This window comes from Lethenteron reissneri, chromosome 16 (genome assembly GCF_015708825.2).
Source record: "Lethenteron reissneri isolate LAM-NWPU_2019-01 chromosome 16, ASM1570882v1, whole genome shotgun sequence".
In the NCBI taxonomy this organism is placed as follows: Eukaryota; Metazoa; Chordata; class Hyperoartia; order Petromyzontiformes; family Petromyzontidae; genus Lethenteron; species Lethenteron reissneri.
Window position 1 is genome coordinate 7,073,898 of NC_083794.1, and position 21,755 is coordinate 7,095,652.

General features: G+C 41.2%; 1 long non-coding RNA gene across 1 annotated transcript in view; it reads left to right on the forward strand.

Annotated features, from left to right (window-relative positions):
- The first annotated feature begins 558 nt into the window (after positions 1-558).
- Positions 559-21,755, forward strand: part of LOC133342888 (uncharacterized) — a 97,542-nt gene continuing 76,345 nt past the window's right edge. Inside the window, exons 1-4 of the long non-coding RNA XR_009755193.1 lie at positions 559-716; positions 1,159-1,470; positions 1,816-1,889; positions 3,455-3,527. This is a non-coding gene — a long non-coding RNA (uncharacterized LOC133342888). The remainder of the gene's footprint in view (positions 717-1,158; positions 1,471-1,815; positions 1,890-3,454; positions 3,528-21,755) is intronic.

Here is a 21,755-nt window from a genome sequence, read left to right on the forward strand (position 1 = left end):
TGCAAAATAATATAAAATAAACATTATTACAATAAAGTACAGCTCAGAGGAGTTAAAAAAGAACTTTGCAATTTAGTTTTTTTTTCATGTCAAACTGATTCACAATAAATGTTTACAATTTGGCTGCTTTATACAATCGAATGCATACATCTGCAATGTATCTAACAGGTGGTTCGCAATGTCTCGACAATAAATTAAAAAATACCGTTCACAGCGATACCCTCGACAGCTCAATGAATGGGAATATCAGTGCCGATCTCTTACATTTCACGAAAGCACATACGAACTTTCACGCGATTCTTGTGACCATATAAAAAAAAAAGACCACTCCATGCACGTAGAAATAAATGACCACTCCATGCACGTTCCCAAATGTAACTTTCTAAGCTTAATTTTTTTTTCTCCCAACATTAAAATTTCGTCATGCGTTCATTTCTGGCACCACAATCATTTTATAAGGGGCGGAGGGCGGGGGCAGTGTGGTGTGGGCAGCGATTGGCCGTTTTTGAAAGTTTAAAGGAAAACCTGCACAGTGAGATAAGGAGAGCTTGGGGCCCAGTTCGACTGCCTTCTTCGGATATAGTCAGTGGGAGCCAAGTTACTCCCCGTGGCTGCGTCTCTATCACTGTGTCCTCAAGCGTTCGGAAACACACTGAATCAACGTTGTCAACACTTTCCACTCATTATGGCTTGGACGCACCTTCTCTTCATCTGCAGTAAGTGCTATACCGTTCTCCGTGTTGCGTTCAAACATAAAATTCGCTGCTGGAAATCGTCGCGTGCGAAAGGAAATGCTCAAAATGTAATGGTTTGCTTGTGTGCAGCTCACCGGTAAATATAAAAAAAACTTTGGTGGGCATCTCGGTGCATCTTCCACAAGTTAACTTAAAGCAAGCAACAAAAAATAACGATGCTGGGCTGTTTTGTTAAGAATTGCTCCCTGAGGCTGTAGGAAGTGCTAAATGTTTCTGTCACACTCTCGCGTGAGAATGACATGTTAAAGGGCAATCCTGTACCACATTTGTTCGAATGCCAAAGGGCCAGCTCTATCGGCGAGATTGTTTCTAAGTCAAAGCCCAGTGCGCGAAGCTAATACGAGACGAAAACAAGTTTTAAGGCTTGCCTCTCATTCTGCTTTTTGTTTCGTTGTCATTGCAGTTGTGCAGTTTGCCGCTGTCTCAGCCTCAGCCGCCAAGGCGAATACCACCGCGGACATCAGCGTCGGGTCAAACGAGACGACAACACAAACGTCGTTGTTGACAGCTGCGCCGAGTTCGATCCCGACAGCGGACCGCACTCTGAGCGCGACGCAAAACGCGACGAATTTAAGTGGCAACGCGTCCGCCACCACCACCGCCAACACCACCATCGCCGCGTCTTCGATCTCAACGTCAACGATCAATTGTCCAACGACTATCGCGATTAGCAGAACGACGACGATCGCAGTGTCGTCTCTGCCGAAAACGCACGGTGAGCAATGTCTGTCGCCTAAAACAAACACTGTGAAGTGTCGTGGTACCGTTTCGAAACGTCGTTTAATGGGAGGCCTTGATGTGGGATGATAATCACTGTTCGAATGTCCAAAGCGGGTTAATGGTGTTTGGAAATAGGAGCATGATTTAATTTTCTAAAATAAGCTTACATTTTTTCGCAGGTGTTTTTTTTCGTGTTCATTTTATTTCGCGAGCTCATTTCACATCCGTTCAAAATTATAATAAATCGGCGATATGCTGTTATAATAATAATAATACTCAAGCGTTGCATTTCGTTTTGTGTTTGGTCACCTGTTGCGATCGTGCGAATGGAAAAACAAAGTTATTGCTGGGTCCGCGGCCGCCGTCGTTCTGCTGGTGCTCGTGACGGGGATGTACTTGTGCTACAGGAGCAGGGTAAGTAATGGGCGTCTTCTCGGCGAAGCACACGTTCCACAGTGCCATACGACAACACATAGACCGGGACAATTGTGCAGTATTAATGGCAATTTTATGTTTTAAATTTTCGTACATTTTCACTATTGAGATGGGGTTTTTTGCGATTCTAGGGCGGTGTATAATAGGCATTTGTGATACGAACATGATCCGTAATATTGTGTAAGGTATACTGCATGAATCTATAAATGACACTGCATATAAAATTATTTGATGGTTGGTGATATATCAATTTCTATTTTGCTCACATTAGACACATCATTACAAATAGCACTTAAGATTTTAAGAAGAGGCTATGATAATTAATATGTCTTTATCGTGTGTTGCAAACACATCATTTGTTTAGGCCTTCGTGACAAATTGGCCCACTTTCCCATCAGTTGCATGCAAATTAATATGAACGGCGGTGTTTATTGAGACGACAAGCAATTTAATATCCGAAACTAAATATGATTTAATTGGTTTCAATGTTCAATGCTAAACAGCATGACGATTACAGCTCAGTCACTTTGGATTCAAATATATCTATAAACTTAGTTGTTCAAGCCCAATAACTAAAAGCATTTTAAACATTCTTACATTATACACGTTGTAATGCATGCAACACGGTGTCATACGCATAACTGAAAATTATTTCTATTTTCTATATGTAACATTTCAACTTGGCTTCGGAGATTGGGTTAGGTTTTCAAACCCACTTACATTCACACATGTGGAGGTGTGACGCTTAACCCATCCGTGTGTTTGAAGTGTAAATAGTCTACTGTTTGCCAATTGGTAAAAATTGATGGGTGAAGCAAGCTGGAGAATCCTGTTGCCAAAAAAAAATGCGCCACTCAGCCAATGCTCCCGTTGGGGAATAACGCAGAGGCATACGATCTTTGTCGTCTCAGCGAGAGGTCTCATGGCTCCATCGCTTGAAGATGTCGATTGTGGGAACATTTGTAATATACTCGTACATTTCGATTTAAAGCTTTCGTGACGGCAGGGTAAAGTCACATGTTCTTCACCTGAGGACGGCTGCTTGCGTTGTGGCCGAAACGTCGTGAGAATTATTTTATTATGTTTTATTATTTTTTTATTATTTCCCTTCTACGTGACTTTACCGAAAGAACCAAGAAGATACTCGTACATGTATATACGCATTCACATACACTGGATTTACACGGAGATAGTGATGCAGTGTTTATAATTTATGTAGATATACTCTTGTTCACGTCGAGTTATCCTAATTTTGTGAGTTATCCAACACCTCCGATTAGCACGGTTGGCTACGTACGGTGCGAAAGAAGTTCAACATACATACATTTGACCGAAATATCCGTTGACTCTCCTGGATGCAAAGACGGCATTCGCATTCAAAAAGGAATTGGATAACACTCTAGAACAACGAAGCATTTTCATGTACTTTATCGTAATGGAGCTTTCAAATTGAAAAACATATTGTGCGTTACTTCACGATAGCATAGTATATTTTTTATAACGTGTTTGTGTCTGTGTGTGTTGATTGTCTACGTAAATTACAGAGGTACAACTCCTTTTGGTTTCCTCGTGGAATGGATTCAGAACTGGGCATGAATGAAATGAATAGAAAAAACGGTAAGTCGCTTGAAGCGCGGATGGGTCCCTGATAAATGAATTATTTGTGTCGACAAAAGTTTATTTATGTTGATGATCAAAATACCCCTCCCCCCACTCACCTTATGAATTCGCACGTTTCAAACTTGGCAACACGTGGTCCCCCTCTCTCGGTTCATGAAGGGAGGAAAAAAGTCAGCGCATAAATTGCGGCAATGTCTGTAGGAACAACAAGAGCCCGATTTCCTTCGAGTCATAAACCAGGAACTTTCAAACTAACAACTCGCCCTTTTTTTGTTGTCAAAATCACCAGTGAACTGTTGCGTCCACCAGACTGACAGCAGAGTGGGCATTCTCTTACAATGAGATGCTGTCTATTTCGGATACCACAGGTCTAATTATAATCGTTGTACACACATTTTAACACAATATATTCCATTTATAAAGCACATTTACGCATCGAGCTCAAAGCAGGCTGTACAAGACACAGCAGCAGACACTGAACATTGAAGTAATTCATGAAAACCCCCCAAAATAAACTCAAAATAATTAATGAATGCTGGAAGCCATTTGCTGAATTCGATAGCAGTTGAATTAATGGAGGTGTGTATATATATAATGTGATCATGTACAGCATCTACATCAAACAACTGCTGAACGAGGGTCGCAGAGTTCCATTGACCCTATCTGACCATGCTCTTGCGTGCCAGATGGTGAGGGCGAGGACCATAGAAGCACATTACAACACTGAATTTAGCAGCAATGCCCCACTACCCGCCACCACATAGCCCCACAGCCTATCCACGTCTTTCCATGGTGAAGCCTGCAGGCTCAAGTCTGCTTACCGCCTAAGATCTAATGAGATTGGGATTTTTTCCAGCTTTTATTTGATCATAGGCCTTAACACATATATATACTCACACATCACCTGATAAGCAACAATATTTTTTATATAACACATTTTATATTCTTGGTTCTTTCGGTAAAGTCACGTAGAAGGGAAATAGTAAAAATATTAAACAATAAAAAATTATCACGACAGTTTAGACTGCAACACAAGCAATCATCGTCAGGTGTGAGATCCATAGCAAGAAAATTTGTTAGATATTTGTATTATTTTATTATTTCCCTTCTACGTGACTTTACCGAAAGAACCAAGAATATGAATCCCTGCCGTCACGAAAGCTTTAAATAAAAAAAATATAACACAAATTATAAATACTACGTATTTCCATCAATGTTTTGACTTTAAACAAAAACTTCATAGAATTGTTTTATTATGTTTTGTGATTACAGCTATTAGTGCTCCTTTTTTAAGTTAGAGTTCATTTTTAGCCCACGACTGAACAGTGAAATCTAACATTTCCACATTCAACAATTGCCTTCGTTTCACAGCTTTCCTGCCAACAGTTGATTGAGCATAGTTATGTTTAATTTGATATATCGATTTTAAACAACGGAATGAATATACGAATGATGAGAAAAATGCTATACCGCCAATCATTCAGGACAATTATGTGCGTATTACATTATCGTAAATGTCTTGGCATTTGCACTTTCCAGTATTTACATAAGTAATAATTTCTACGTAAGGATTTTTTTTATTGTCTCCCTGAAATATTGAGCTAACCTCTTTACCTCCATGAATATTTGATGGTGTTTAATCGTTGGGAGGCCTACGTTTGGGAAGCACACTTGGGTTTTCATCGGAAATGCAATCGGCTCTCCTTACCACTTGCTTTTTTTGCAGACAACAGACCACACAGATGTGTCCATCCGCGAAAGAGGCGTATTTACAATATGCTTACAATAACAGATCGAGTATGAACGCACGTGATTACAAATTGCATCTGTATTACTTATTTGTAATGAGACTGCTTTTGCTTGAAATTTGTTCAAACACTGCCCCCACACCCCTAATAGCATCGGGGGAGACTAGGTGAGGATGTTAAAGATACAGCCCCTTTCTAAATGGGTATAGCCAAGCCAAGAATTCCATTTGTTTAACAATAACCGTGTCTTGTTGTTGCATGACCCCTCCCCACCCCCAACACATTTACAAAAGATCATACTGCAGGGTTGAGTCCAAATACAAAATGCTGCTTTCCCAATCTAGCTTCCACACGTAATCAAATGTATCCGCTCAGAGCGAGGAGCGTGGCATGACAAAGCAGATAGTTACATTCCGGAGTAAACCTATTGACAGCTGTAAAAAAAAAGCTTAACAAAGCCGACACAAAGCGAGATGTTTCGCCTGCAATCGAAGATAATTTATTTTTCTTAACTGCGGGAGCCAAAAAAGATCGAGGGAGTCGCCATCTTGCCCAAGTGGTTTCCAAAGTTTCCATCTTCTGCAGCGCTAGGACGGGGCTTTGGCGGCCCCGATTATTTTCCGCTGCTAAAACATCGCACGAGTTAGCGGGGTTCCATTGCAGTGCCCTTGTTTTGCACCTGAGTTTTTCAATGCATCGCTACGCAGTATTAATGTATTGTGATGGGTTTGGAATTGTTGTTGTAATTGTGACTTCATGTGCATCCTTGTTCGGGTTGCTCCACGGGCAAAGGGAGGAGTTTGTTCATTGCATTCACTTCTTTGTTATGGCTGATGTTGATGACTATAGTTTTACATTGAGGTGGTTCATGAGCAAGGTAATTGTGTCAGGAGTAAGCGGAGTGGTGTATCGATGTTTATATGATGCCTCCTTCGTATTTGGGAATCTGGCATTAAATTGCTATGTGTTCCATGCTTCTGTTTTGGGTGATCACAGTCTACTATAGAGTAAATATGCATCTGCGCCTATGACCAAATCACCGAAAATATGCTCGATCTAGTCACATGTTAGAATACAATAAGGGTTGATTCTCCTTTGTACTTGGATGGGTGACCGTCATGCCCAAACAGGTTGTTATAGGTTGCGCATGCAACCATTAACAACATAATACATATTGATGAGTATGCATATGTTTAAGCAACGTATGCATGCGTTAAAATATATATTGAGCCCCCAAACTCATACAAGCATATGGTGGCATTCATCTGAATTCAAAGCCCTGAGTTAGTGGTGGAAATTCCACATTTCTGTGGCAAACTCGTCAGTAAGTTGAATTACCACTTAATGTGCACACTGCCCACATATACAATGCATCACAGCATAACGCAGATTCTATCATTCGTCACATAATGGAGCATTTAAGAAAATCGAATTTCTTTGTGCCAGAAATGTTCAGAGAATTACAACTACAACTGAGAAAGAGCAATACGTCTACACGCTCAAGCGATCATTGAGTCGTCCTCATCGTTATTGTCATTCGTGAGCTCTTTGTGGATATTCCACATTCTTATTACGAGGACCAGGTTATCAATTGGACAACTGCATTCGAATCCTATTAAGATGGTACTAATTTTATTGGCCCTATAGTGATTATGGGATTAGAGACAGCATGTGATATAGTAATTAAGCCCTGTGGAAAATGCTTCGTATTGAAGTTGCTGCTGCCATTTTCCTCATGGGTAGCTTCTGCAAACAACATTCAATTCAATTTGAATGTCATTGTTCAGTTCTGTTTATACGTGGGAGTATTATGTGGGTTGTGGATTAACCGTGCTTGAAAAAAAATTAACCCGTAAAAACAAAGTTTTTCACTATAAATCCTTTATATGCGTGTTCAATGGGCCACAACCCAGCACACATTGGTCTTTGAAACGGGCGGCTAGAGTCCTCTCGTCCTCTGGCTTGAGATGGCTGCCACCTATGGGTCAGATGATTGCCTGTCACCATTAAGCAATTGGTAATTAAATATAAAAAAAAAATACCTAAAAAGTGTAAAATTGTGGAAAAAGTTTTTTTCACGAAAATAAATTGCCACGCACAACGAGTCTGTGTGCAAAATGTCAGCTCGATTGGATCACGGGAAGTGGGTTTAAAACGACCGAAAGATTTGCACGGTCGTAAGCGCGCAAGCAAGCAAGTGAACTTAATATAAAGGATTTAAAAACATCACCACTTTATTCGCACGACGATTTCATTATTAGCTGATCTTCACTATTCGTCAGTGACTCCAGTGTCCACGCGACCACAAACGAGCAGGCGCGTAAACATTTTGCATGAAGAGGCAATAAACACAGACAACGCATTCTCTGACCTCACGTCCCATTAAGCAATCAATACGTTGTGGCGTAACACAATTCACTTGTGTTTTACATTGCCGACTCGTTTGCGGTCACGTGGGCACGTACTCACCGGCCCTCGACAAAGAACAGCTTTTAATGAAACCGCCGCTACGCGCATACAAATATTTTATTTGCTTATTTATTTTTCAAGTACGGTTAATCTGCAACCCATGCCACCCCCCATTATCCTGGATAATCAAGAAATTGATTTACGTATATATCTGCAAAGAACCTAAGTTCGTCGTCGATACCTCAAGACAAAATCTATCAATGTGAATTTTTCATTTAAATAAATAAGAAACTGTTTTTTCTAAGTAACGTCATGGTCGAAACGAGGGTAGTGTTTCACTGCCACTGCTCGTAGTTGCACCACTCTGTATTAGCAACACGACTGCCTTGAGCCGATTGCTATTATCATATCGTTGGGATTTCTTTACGAGCCGTGCCCATCTGCTGTTAATAGAGTCCTCTGGTTTTTTAGGATTCTCAGCTGAAATGATTTATGGTTTATCAGGCACCGTATACTTTATTTATGTATTGGGGGGGAGTGAGTTATTAAGTAATTTTGGAAATGACTAAAGCTTGATTGTGTATAAATGTGTTATTGATTGGTCACTAACAGTGGTATGTCCGGTGATATTTTACTTGACATTTTGTCCGGTGATATTTTATTATATTTTTTGGGGGGATAATATGATGCAGCACTATCGGTGAACACTTTTCGAGTCTCGCAACAAGTATCGTTATGAGACGATGGTTGTGGATCGCGTTTGTCACTACAAGAACGCATGTAGCATGGCTGGCCGTTTTCAGCGCCATTTTCACTGTTAAATATTTACTTAACTGCATCATTCCAAGAGTGTTATATTTTCGTTATTAATTTTCATGTGGCTGAATAATGAATAGCTATGCAAAATTATTATTTAAAAAAATGATTACGTGGTGTCTATGAAACGCAAGAATGCCATTAACCCCCCGTGCATGACACGAGGCCACTGGGATAATTGAATCCGCTGTTTTTAATAAACTAATGAGACCTCCCGCTAGTTTTATTTACAATCATACGGTTCGCCTGTCTGTTGTTTGGGAATACTGCTGCTTTGCAGACGTTGTTTTTTACGCAAAAAGACGTTTGGAGGGAGGGCATGTCCCCTCTCTAGAAATTATCGATGCAGTATTAACATTGAATGACCACCTCCTAATGAGTGGGTCCCTTCATATAAGCCTAATTAATAAGACCCAAATCGTCATAATAATTTACGGGCTTTTATCAATCCACTAGTTTGATGAAGGCCAAATGCCTTCTCTTGCCATGTCAACCGTGGGGGGGGGGGGGGGGGGTTCTGACCATACTTCACCACGATGATAGGTGTGTGAATAGGGAGTCGGGAGGGGGGGCAGGAGCTGTTCAGATATTATCACCCGTCAATGGTGTTAGCGGCGGTCGCCAATCTAAGCCAAATAGCCTCCCTCAGAGCGCAGTGTGCGCTAACCACTACCCGACCACACCACGCCGTGCATTTTCATAGACAAATCACGAAGCTACGAATACATTGTTATTCTCGTGTACTTTCACTGGGGGTCGAGAAGCACGTTCGTGCGTGTCGTGCCTTGCGACGTTACGACGACAGAAGGATTTGTGTTTGCGCGTGCGAGGAAGCCAAATGGTTGGGAGCAATACGCAGGGTGCACGAGCGGCTAGCGCACGCACCGTGCACAGATTGGTCAACGACCGACGGTGCCTTACTGCCTCGTGTGGGGACATTGTTACCCGTTCAGTAACAGCGGCATCGTGTAAAGCTGCATCTTTGCACGATCCACCAAGCCCACCAAACGAGTGGCTAGATTTGAAGCGCGTATTGGCCCCGCTTTGGGCAATGGCATTTGCCCATGGCCGTGAGCTCCCAATCTCACTGGGCCCTTACATAGCGGTGACTTGCCCTTGCAGCCCTTATTGTTCCTATTTATAGACAAATACAGTAGGGCAGCGTGTGTCTGTGTCCCGTCTCATCCCCTCTGTGCATGCGGGATGTCTCTTGCCCTCACCGAGGCTGGTTGAGGACACCTGCTGGCCAGAATAGATCGCTCTGAGTGCAGTTGCGTTGGCATTGTCTCATCACGGTTGCAATTCCTCTAAGGCATTTGTTTCCCATAGACTGCCCTTTAAAGGTAAGTGTACTTTGTAAATGTTCATATTTATTTTAAATGAACGCGCGTTGTAATAGTGTTTTATTCGCAAAACACATAAAATCCACAAGTGCTGCGTGTAAATTCAATATTGATTTCAAAAGTCATTTTGATTCTCATACCTGTTCATCGGTGACTTTTGTGGTATCTCTTTCGACGTGGAAGTGTAACGCAGTAATAATGATCGCAAACAGAATTACAAATGGAATGTTTGAGAATTCCATGTCACTTCTTAATTTCCAGTCCATAAATAATTTGGTGGGTGGAGCGGCGATGCAGCGGCGGTCTGTGCACTGCGCAGCGAATCGTGGCAAGTTGAATCCCTGGCTCTGGCTAACAGCGAGTTGTGAGACTCTCGCCCCTATTCTCACCAACCCATCATTGCGAAGTATGGTCAAACAACCCCCATGGCTGACACTGCATGTGGGAGGACTTCATTCCGTAAGCACTGTTCGTTATTATAATTACTCATTCAGATCAGGGTTTACATTAAGAATTATTTTTTCAGTGTCCGTTTTTTGGCTTACGTTTTACCTAAGTTGTTGTTAACATTTAACATCAATAAATGTTAAAAGGAAATATATTCAGAAAACCAGCCCATCTTACGTAACCCTTTTGCTGTGTAATTATGTAACTCCATACAATATTTAACTTGCACATTATTTAACTATTTAAGTATTAAAACAAAACAAATATTAAGCATGCACAAATAGTGCTATCATTTGCAGCAAATATTTACGTATATTAATACAATTATATAAACATTATTTCTCATTATTGACCCGACACAAATCATAATGCAAAACCAACAGGTATTTTGGTTTTTAATAGTTCATTATTATTTGTGTATTTTCAACAATAATGCAGGAATAATACTTTGATTTTTCGATTTAAAGCTTTCGTGACTGCAGGGATTCATCTTCTTGGTTCTTTCGGTAAAGTCACGTAGAAGGTCTGTCGAGTAGACAGACCTGCTGCTTGCGTTGTGGGCGAAACGTCGTGAGAATTATTTCATTATGTTTTATTTTTATTATTTTATTATTTCCATTCTACGTGACTTTACCGAAAGAACCAAGAAGAAGACTTTGATTTTCACATTGAGGGTTTCACAAGTGGATGCTCGATGTTATTCGAGATTGCGACATGAAACCCCAGTGTGATTTGTCGCTTATTAACTCCGTGAAATGGCGGCGACGAGGAACACCTATCGAGCGCTGGTATTGGTTCTTTGACATCGCTGCCCTCCCATGTAGGGTCCACTCTCCAGCTCTCGGGGTAATGAGGGGAAGGCATGGCTCGGATCAAATAAAACGCGCATTTTAGGCTACCGAGAAGACATAGAGTGGGGGTGAAGACGCAACATGTGTCGTCTGTGTTTTTTAGTTTTAGTGTTCAGTTTTGTTCAGAATCAGAAACTTCATTTATCCTGGAGGAGAAATCCGTTGAGCCATGAAGCTCCTGTTCACATATGTCCATGTTTGCGGTCACATGGGCACCGAGTTACTGAACGTCGACGATTGAGGAGCGGTTCATCATTCAAATATCGCGCGTGAAAAGATAGATATATATATTTTTGCAAGCACAGTTAATCTACGACGTGAAAAAATCCGGATAATTCAACAGCGAAGCATATTTTGTAAACGGAGGGGGGGGGGGCTGTTACGTGAAATGGCCGCGCTACTGCCTGGCTCAAATCCATGGAAACTGCGTCGAGCATGATGTGCCGACAAATTTCCCACAGCATACAAATTCGCACAGGCGCGGCATCTTCCCATCTCACGGCAATTTGTTTAGCACGTGAGATCTTTAATTTGTTGTTGAGTTGTATTTATTTCGTTATGGAATTCAGACTCGCGGCGGCGGCGGCGGTAGCGGTGATTCCGATGGACTTTTCCAGCGCAATTATGGAAATCTCATCGTTGGGAATTAATCAGTCGTGTCTCGTAACGCTGGTCTGGGTGAGGTTCGTATTCTGTCAGGTTTTCCACTCCCACCCAACACATGCAGGTGGTACAGTCAATTCATTTATGTGATGCCAATGTAAATTGTCACGCGTGTCTATAGTATGGGCATGCACACTAACCGTGGCTATACGAGCATGCGCTTGGTATAACACAATTCTGCACTCCCAACACATTTCTTTCAGTTGAACGAGCACAATGCAATGATATTGCAATGCTATTGCCTGGTGCTGGTACACGTGTAATACTATTTAATTATAATTGACAGCTCTTTGTCAATCCAATTATGGTTGACGGCTTCCCCAATAGTCAGTCAAGGTGAGTACGCGTTGGTGAAAGTTGGTGAATTGGGGTTAGGGGAGGTGCGAGAACCGGTTAATATCTCATTCACCACTGATCTTAGCCACTGATAGGCACCCAACTCAGCTGCTAAGTGTTCATAGCGCAGTGCACTATCCACAGCACTTATTTTATGCTTTTTTCTCAATATCCATGAGCATTATAGAATACGTACTGTGGCAAGTGTTAATCAGTATGCGTTCATGCGTGTTCATATTACAAATACACAGATTCCCAGTTTAGCCATGAGAGACTGTTGAGCAAGTGTTTTTAGTGAACATGGCATATAAGGGCGTAGTTTGGCCAATGCCACACCTGGCCACCTTTGTGTCCCCAGTGCTGATGGTTTCGTTAATCAAGGGAGGCTAAAGCTGGTTCAGATATTACTAATCCCTGATGTTCGGCATAGCCGGCAATCATACTCAGGTCACCGGGTTCGTAGTGCGGTGTGCTAACCACTACAACACCGTTTCCCACGTACACGCACGATAGTTGATCATCAAAACAACATCTTTGATCGCAACATTCTAAAAGTTTGATTGTGCTTTAATAATAGTAATTTTTAAAAACTTACGATAATATTTGAATAGGTTATAGATTTGACTGCCATTACTGTTTTAATATCTTCTTTGCAAGTTTTAAAAATTGTTTCACCCAGCTTTGCGCTTGTAGATACAAACATATGTTTAGGGTGCAGTGGCTAAGAGTTTAGCTCACTGCGTAATGATCCTGGCCATTCAGGTTCAATTCCTGGTCCCTGTATACCAAGTAACAATTGTCAACCTCGTGTGGGCCTCTATTAGGTCGACTCAGCCCAATGTAGTGCATCAACATTATGGATGTAACGATGCATCAATTATTATTGATTCTTAAGCTCACGGTATGTGCGTGCAAGAATATATCTTTTTTTCTGTTTGAAAATGTAATGGATTCATATGACACGTACTACCAATCGTGGCAACTACATTGGCCACAACGTTAAAGGAGTTTGTGTCTAGATGCAAAATAACGATTCGTGGCATCGCCGGCGATGAAGATTGGGCTGTAAAATTATTACACCACGATGCAAGTTCAACACAAGTAATAGGGGAGACGAATGTGGGTGTGCATGTGCGCTCTTAGCAGAGGTCGCAATCGGGTACCCGATACCCGTACCCTAACCGATACCCGGCTACCCGTACCCGGCCGGGTACGGGTACAGGTAGGCCGTGAGTCACTGGTGAGTAACTGTCACTCATTTCGGGCAGGGTACGGGTACGGGTAAGGAATCAAAACCCGTTTGCGACCTCTGGCTCTTAGCCACACCACCCGATTGTGAGTCTTACTAGTCTTCGTAGGTTCTCGCTAACAGCGCAAGCCTTCAAAGTACCTATAGGAATTCTCAAGGGAGATCGCTATCTTTTATGTAAAAAAAAATGCAAACATTTTTGCATCACACGCAGTGCTCGCAACTACTGCGAAATAAGGGCCTCCCCGTTTCACAGGGCTTTTTTTTTTGTTTAAATATAAATATACATACGAGACTTACATCCTTGTTCGCGCGCTCCTGCCTTAAAAAAAAATATATATATATAAAGTTCACTGCCAATCACGAGTTCGCGCGCGCGTTTCTCTGGCCTTCAACGCCCGTGCGTGTTCGCCTCTGATATGGTCCTTGCTGTCACTCGATTGCCAGCCTGTGTGCCCACTCCGCCGCACTCTGGCAAGGCGCTGGTCAAGTCGCCCGCAGCACTTTCCATCCACATTAAAGGCTCTGGGGGCGTTGTGTATTGGACCAGCTGCGCGGCTTTGGATGTTAATCTTCGTTAAACTGCGAGCGTTGCCGTACCCGGGCTCCATACAGCACTGCGGTATCTGCGGTCGTGAAGATCTCTTGTAATGCCACAGTTGTATGCACGCTTTTCTTTCCATAAACAATCGACCCTGCTTATCACTGAGATATGCTTAATGGAAAATGTAGGGGTTTTTTTTATGGGTGAGAGGGAGCGGCCACTCAGTGGTTTAGCTCACTGCGATATGAGCCCTTGCGACCTGAGTTTGATTCCTGGCCATGGCTAACATCATCGACGAGTTATATCTGAACTTGTCCTGGGGCGATTAAGGGTGTTCTGCTAGGGAATGGTTCCCGGTGATGCTATCCAATGATAACTGTTGCCACATTATATGTAGACCTAACGAATGTTATTGAGCATACGTGTGACTTTGTACTTGTGAAAATATTGCAGTGTAAGCTTGTGAAAATGTCACTTTTAAAGAAATGTAATAAGAACAAAAGCAGCAGAACTTGCTCGAGAAATTAAATTCCCAAAATCTCCCCTTTTCATTTCCATTCACGAAAGTCGCTGATGGTCTGAGAGATATAGAAATGAGCTCTCCTTCCTACATGAGGGTTGGACTTTGCTGATCTAATTATCCATGTGCTATGAAAAAGGACCATTGGCCAAAACATTGCCGATTATATACGTGTTTCATTTAAGGCAGCGATGTTAACGAGTGTGTTGAGTTTTCTATGAACCGCGTTTTTCACTCCACTGAAAAAAAATTGCGGTAAAATAGGATAAATTTCTTGCTGTGTGCCTCTTAGCCATGAGAAATGTGCGCGTGATAGGAGAAAGCTGAGATGTTGTCTTGACTCGTACAGTAATGCATTCATTCATCAATGCATTTTTTTAAGAAAAAAACTCGCCCCCACTAAAGAGGCCATCGCAATAATTTACAGCATACATTTAAACGAAGAGAGTCCTACCTACAAAATCAAATAACATATCAAGATGATATCCAAATTAGGGGACGGGCGCTGAGAATTCGTGCAGGGCTGGCCAAGTGCGCAGGGCAGCGGGTGACCTGCAGGTCCACAAGGTTTGTGGGCGCCTCTCAGTCAAATTTCCACCTCTGGGTGGTGTCCAGACACCCACAGCACCCCCCTGATCCGGAGCTCCTGCTTCACCAAGCCGCACTTGGCCAGCGTAGTGACGTATGGTCAAACAACTTTAATCCATATATAAGAATAGGTTGTACCCTTTCGGGCAATACAACTGGTGGTAAGATGTTACAACACCAAACTGAAACCTTTTGCAAGGAATCATGTCTGCATTAACCACATATACTTGTGGTGAACATGCAATAAAAAAAGCATGCTCTGGTAGTATATGATGATGCATTGTCTTGGAAACTGATTGGTCCACACCAGAGACAGCTTTCTTGAGAGCCCAGTCTCAAACAGTGTTAGATCAGAGAACGCCAAAAGGCGAACAGCACAAATACTTTAATTCAACTGCAGATTGATGTTCGTACATTCGCAGGGATTAACAAAGCGCCGTACGTTACATTCGATTTTATTTAAATCTGATATTTTAAATATATGTTGCGTATGTACGCGTGCACTGTTAGACCTTGCTGGATGCATTACTTTTGTGATTGAAGTGTTTCACACATTTTATTAAAGCTTATTAATTAGTTCATGGCTGCCCTTTGTCAATCCAATGCTGTGCCATGGGGAATGTTTATCCATACTTCACCATTATGGTCAGTAAAGATTGATGAAGTGGGGAGTTCCAGGATCGGTTCACATATAACTCAACACAAATGTCAGCCGTGGCCGTGAACCAAACTCAGGTTGCCAGGATCATAGTGCAATACATTAATCACTGCGCCACCACTCACCCTTCTAATTCGTGACACAATTTAGCAGGTATTCATTATTATGCAGGCAATTACACGTACTATGTTACGTGGCTTCATGTGTCAATTAGCTAGCATTTCACTTATCTGAAAAAGCACTTGTTAAGAACCCCGATGATCAGTCGGGCTTGTGTTGCATGCAGATTCGAGCTGAAAAAAAACAGCGGCATCTTGATAAACAGCCTCGATGGGTGAATGTAAGCGGAACTCAGTGTGATGCAATTTTAATAAGCCAATAGACTGATATAAGGGTGCATCCTTGATGTAATACATTTCGGCTCCCGTGATTAATTTCCCTGCCCTTTTGGCGCAAGCGTAATTAGCGTGAAACATGCTGTGCGCTGGGGGTATAAGTAAAACTCCACTCTTGAACAAAAACCCATTTAATTTATCTTTAACCTTTACTGCATAAAGGTTTCTACTGAAGAATAAGAAGAAAATATCACCGTTTTTCATGTTTACCCCCAAAATATATTGAGACAGATTATGTCGGCTTTTGGCTGAAACACGTGGCCTCAGCGATTTACCCCCAGCATCAGTAATGGTTCAAATAACATTGACAAAAGCCTTTGCAAATTAGACAAAAGGGATATTTGGCATTGTGTGAATTGGGTGCCATGTGATTTGGAATCTAATGAATTAAGTCAGTAATTAAAAAATAACAATCTTTTTAGAACGACTTCCAATTGTTGTGGTACCGGTAGAAGGGTATTGCAAATTAATAATTCAATGTGATATTTTAAATTAAGGACGGATATTGCATAATCATACAAGGAACATCTTATCAAAACCTTAAAATTATACGAGGAATAAAAAAAAAGGGTTCAATGTAAATATGTATTGAGATAATTGTGCATACAATAATCCGTATGTTTACCATGAACTCCAGTTTATTTGAATCTCGTGTGCAATTAAAGTTGTGCTGGGCATGAGAACTTCACAATCCAAGGCTCACTTAGTCACACAAATGTACTATTTCAGTGAGTGCTGGCTGGTGAAAATGACAGGGTGATGGAATATCAAATCCTATTTTTTCCCCAGCTCAGTAAACATTTCTTCCAATATCCTTTTCCCCTGATTCAAACGAGTAACATGAATTTCACGTACAGAAGGGTGACAATGAGTTTCTGTCTGCAGGGTCAAAAATAGCAAGGAAAATACTAAAAATAGCTGAAATGACGCTGGCAGATCGCCATCATCCAGAATTTCTCACTGGTGCGTACATTTGTTCCACTTTTCAACATCACTGTCATTGTATTGTAAACTTGTCAACTATTATATGACAAGGACAGTCTTGAATTCACTTTCACTTTGGCGGTTGTTTCTGTTTGCGCATAAAAACGCCTAGGATTCATCTTCTTGGTTCTTTCGGTAAAGTCACGTAGAAGGGAAATAATAAAATAATAAAAATAAAACATAATCAAATAATTCTCACGACGTTTCGGCCACAACGCAAGCAGCCGTCCTCTGCGTTGTGGCCGAAACGTCGTGAAAATTATTTTATTATGTTTTATTTTTATTATTTTATTATTTCCCTTCTACGTGACTTTACCGAAAGAACCAAGAAGATGAATCCCTGCAGTCACGAAAGCTTTTAATCGAAATTTAAACGCCTAGGATATTCAGAACATGTGCAATAGATACATAAATGTGTACAGTTTTAATTATTTTCTCTTTTTGTTCAAAAGATATGAAACTACTATAAACTGCGCCATTCATATGATGTACATTATAATGTTTATCAAAGACATATTGTAAACAAAGAATGTGAATGTGCGTGTGTATAGCAATATAAAGAGGAGAGGCAGTGTAGCAGTTAGCGTGCTGCGCTATGAACTTGGCAATCTGAATTAAATTCCTCGCTCATGGCCACCATCAGTAATGATTATCTGAACCGGTCCTAGACCTTAGAAATCCGAATACGTGTATGCCCATTATAAATAATTTACTCATGAAATATTTTTTTAAACTGCAATTCATTTTTTAAAATCTAGAAATGCAATTTTAACAGTTTCTATGAAATAGCATGATGGACATTTGAACCTTATGGCGGGACCCCCGAGGTCCCATAAGTCCCCGTCTCTCGCATAAACTGCGTTGCAACGTCATTTTATGTCTGTTGAAGGCAAACGGTACGGCAATCTATCCCTCTCGACGAGCTCTGCACGATGCGCTAATCAAAGTTTCGAAGTTCTGTTTCTTATGCGCATTCGTCCTCGCCGCTGCGCTTGGACGACACGACAACAGAACGATCTGCGCCAGGTGGGTCGCGGCGTTTATGTGCGCAGTGGGACGGAGTCGCCAAAAGTAAATGATTAAATTACGATTTTGAATTCCGTTTATTCGGGACCCCGGGGTCCCGCCATTAGGTTCAATTTTGCTTGCTGCAGAATTTATGTTACATGTATAGATTTGAGAAGTAATAAAAAAATAAAAATAAAACATAATAAAATAAAATAATTCTCAAGAACCAAGAAGATGAATCCCTGCAGTCACGAAAGCTTTAAATCGAAATGTATAGATTTGTTTTTCCATCGGAGACAGAAACATCTCGTTTATCGTAAAGCACCTGGGTATAGATCTTTGACAATACGCGTCGTATAAATGTGCATTTTCCTGCGATGTGTGTTCGAGTTGTACCACGTGTTGATCAGCATGATGTGCGGCGGCGTTTCGCTCCCAGATGTACAGCGTGATCGCAAAGAGCTATACAGCGCAACAGCGAAAATCTATGCAATAGCACACACACACACGTATCGTTATTCCATATGATGCGTAAATAATTTCCCAAATAAATTTCCACAAGACAACAATTGGCCATCGGCAACATGTAAATAACTAGAATACGATGGAAAACAATTGGACTTTGCAGTCGCACGTTCCTTTCGCTGCATCGATCGCATCGCTCGTCACTGATGAGTGTTACTTCAATTCTGAATTGGATTATTGTGTGAGAAACTATACGAACGTGGCATTAATTATTAATTGGTACGTATCCAATCGTGTAATTTTATTGATTATGCAGTGTCTGTCATGTATTTTCATGAAAAGGTGTAATTCACTATTTTTGATGATGTAATGTTGACATTCGAATTTTTTCGAACCGTGAAAAAAAAATCCACTGGTATGAAAGAATACACAATACGTTTCTATTTTGATTTAAAGCTTTCGTGACTTGCAGGGATTCATCTTCTTGGTTCTTTCGGTAAAGCCACGTAGAAGGGAAGTAATAAAATAATAAAAATAAAACATAATAAAATAATTCTCACGATGTTTCGGCCACAACGCAAGCAGCCGTCCTCAGGTGGAGACATTCAGACTCTGTCTACTTGACGGACCTGTTCTCCACCTGAGGACGGCTGCTTGCGTTGTGGCCGAAACGTCGTGAGAATTATTTTATTGTTTTATTTTTATTATTTTATTATATCGCTTCTACGTGACTTTACCGAAAGAACCAAGAAGAATAAGACGCTAAATTAGCGAAGGAATGTATATAACTCGTATTTCAAATGCTTTTTTTTATTTTCTCATCTTATGCACGGTTGGTTACGTACGGTGCAAAAGAAGTTCAATATGTATGCAGTTTGAACTTCTTTCACACCGTATGTAGCCAACCATGCTAATTGGAGGTGCGGGGCGAATAAAAACAAACGAAACACAAAAACTAAACACGTAAACACATACATTGTTTGGGACTGCGTGTTGCAAAATCTGAACGAGCTCTGCCCCCCGTCCCACCATCAGCCACCCGCACTGACCAGCACGGTGACGTATGGTGGCAGCCTTCATGCAGTATTACATTGGCAAAAGGATGCAAAATTAAACCTGTGAAATGTACGTGTTTTGTAGATAAAATACATAGACATGATCCTGACTGAGTGATCGACGTAGCTTCTAATCGTGATTCTACAAGGAATAGAAAGCTTACAAGTGGCTAAAATAATGCTCAGGTCTACTCTTTTTTCGTATTTTGGGCCACGAAAAGTGATGCCCTACAAGGGTCAGCATAAAGACGGAAATTGTATCAAGGCTCGTGCTCAACACAACGGCGTTAATGCTGATAGAAAGCGGACAAAGCCCATTAGCAGTACAATTTATTTACATATATGCACACAATTAACAAACAAAACTGTTAAAGGTACAATGTTTTCTTTCACGAACATGAAAATGAAATCTTAACGCGTTTTGCTGGTTTTCCTGAAAAAACCAAGCGGCCATTCTCAGCATTGATTTTTCTTTTCCTGTCAGCGACATTATGAAACTTATGTTTCATTTGACCTAAATCAATACGGCTCCTACTTATTGTATGAGTTCTACTTATTGTATAAAGTGCATCAATATACTCCTGATTTTGTTTTATATGGCACTCTATCCATTATTTATATGCACACACACCTACACCGCTAGTTTAAAACTAAATGGAAATCATATCACTATTTGTAGCCTAATGCACTTGGTAATATTGCTACTTTTAACGTTATAAAAGTGATTTGGTGTACGTGACAGAGCAAGCGGGTAAAGCGGTGACATCGTGGTTAGCGCTCTGTGCTATGAATCCAGCAGACTCAATTCGATTCCCGGCCACGATTAACATCAGTGGTGAATTATATCGAATTATATCGAATGATATCCAAATGGGTCCTGTCCCCTCACCCCCCCCCCCCCCCACGTAACCAACCAGCACTGACCCTCTTAGTGGTGAAGTATGATTCTAGATTTGAGGCTTTCGTGACTGCAAGGATTCATATTCTTGGGTTTTTTCGGTAAAGTCACGTAGGTAAAAATTTAAAATTAATAAAAGTAAAATAAAAATAAAATTTTATTTGTATTTTTTACCTACGTGGCTTTACCGAAAAAACCTAAGAAAATGGTGAAGTATGGTCAAACAGCCCCGAGAAGTCTCCATCCAGCAGTGCATCGACAATAGGCCGTAACAAGTATATCATTTAACACGTAGGAGGCTTTCGCGAACAATATCATCCATAAAAGAGTTTTTTTGGGTTAGATCGCGTAAATATATAAATGTGTCAGATTGTAAATGTTGTGGCTTGGCTCTCCAACACACCGGTTAGTGCTGTACTAGTATACTACACTATACACTACACTATACACTACACTATTATACACTACACTATACACTACTATACACTACACTATACACTACTATACACTACCACACAATACACTACACTATACACTACCACACTATACACTACTACACTATACACTACACTATACACTAGTGATGTACTAGTGACGAATTGGCCACGTTCTGTTTACGTGACAACCCTTACTAGTTGGCCGTGTCGGGTGGTGGCGGGTTTCAACGACACATTTATATATTTACGCGATCTAACCCCACCAAAAAAACCCTCTATTATGGAAAATATATCCTCGATATATAAAGCAGCAAAAAAAACAAGCTCTTATTTCTTGTCCACGTCGCTTCTGCCAGTGTGGTGCAATGAGCGCCGTGAGTCACGTGCTGCAAGAGGTCACGTCGCACTGCGAGGCAGTGACCGTGCGGCTCGGTGAGTCACGTGACCTCGGCGGCTTCTGTTGTGATGACGCCACAGGGGGTGACAAATCAGACATGCGTCGTGAGTGGTGCGCGGGACACGTCACCGTTGATGTGAAACACAACTCGGGAATTTTTTTTTCGTTTGTTCCCGGGAATACTGCCTCGTCGAGGAAGGGGGGCGGGTGTCTGGTGTCGTGAGTCAATTTGAAACCACAATCACTGACATGTGTAATGGGTTTTTCGAAGAAACATTAAAGGTTGCAGCCCCGAGTGAAAAATATGACTTGTATATACTGTACTTGAGTGTATATTTGAATATATATTTTACTTGAAAAATAGTATTTATTTTAAAAAAAAACGTGTGTGTGTGTGTGTATAGCTGATACACA